This window comes from Mastomys coucha, chromosome X, assembly GCF_008632895.1.
Source record: "Mastomys coucha isolate ucsf_1 chromosome X, UCSF_Mcou_1, whole genome shotgun sequence".
In the NCBI taxonomy this organism is placed as follows: Eukaryota; Metazoa; Chordata; class Mammalia; order Rodentia; family Muridae; genus Mastomys; species Mastomys coucha.
The window spans coordinates 150,839,422-150,840,369 of NC_045030.1; positions in this window are offsets into that span (position 1 = coordinate 150,839,422).

A 948-nucleotide genomic window follows, 5' to 3' on the forward strand; every position below is an offset into this window, starting at 1 on the left:
TTAAAGGCATGCATCACCACTGCCCGGCTTTATGAATGAATTATAATGAACATGTCTGCTGGGTTCTTAGTGTTAGTCTTATCTTGGTCTAATATTCATGACTAATAACTGACCTCATATGTTCGTGTGTGTGTGATGGGAAGGCATCTAGGTTGTCCAGTACTGTAGGTACCATTAATTGTTAGCTTAAAATAGTAATTGAAGACCTTAAAATACATCACAGAGAGAAGCAAGTGAGCTGAAATATTTTGCAAATAAATAGCCCAATTATGTCCAAAATCAAAGATTTCTGGACAGAATGTAAAGTGGAAACTTTAAGAGTTTTTTGGAAAGTCAGTTGTATTGGATGGTGTTTTCCTAGAGCATACACTTGAAGGAGTGTTTTCCTGAAGTAGACACAGATGAAAGGCTGAGGCAAGACTCGTGAAGGACACATGATATTTGGAGAGAGTTATAAATAGAACTTCTCCGACAGTGATGGAGGTGGTGGTAGGCTTGTTTATAGAGCTAGCTGTGCAAAGCTTGTGAATCTTGTTGTACCTTTGCTGATCTTTTCGCTTAGTTGAGAGAGGCACAGACAAGAACTTTTCTCAAAGTTCCTGTTCGGCCCTGGTCCCTCCTGCTGCTGACTTGTGCTGAGGCTGAGGCCTGGCTGTCTCTGCTAGGTAGTGCCACCACTGCTGCTTTGTATTTGCTGTCCCAACTCTTACTGTACTGGACTGCTGTTTTGATCCAGCTGCCACTGCTGCCTCCTGTGAACTGAACTGCCGACTTCCAGACAACAGATGGGAATTGCTCCAAAGAACCTTTCTAAATAGGTCTACTCCTTGCCCCTGCTCCCGCCCCTGCCCATCGCATCCTTTCTTTTCCACTACCTCTGGTGGGTGGTGGGCTAAAAGGGGGGTTAAAGTATTTTAGAACAAACATTAAAAACAGTTGTTGAAAAAA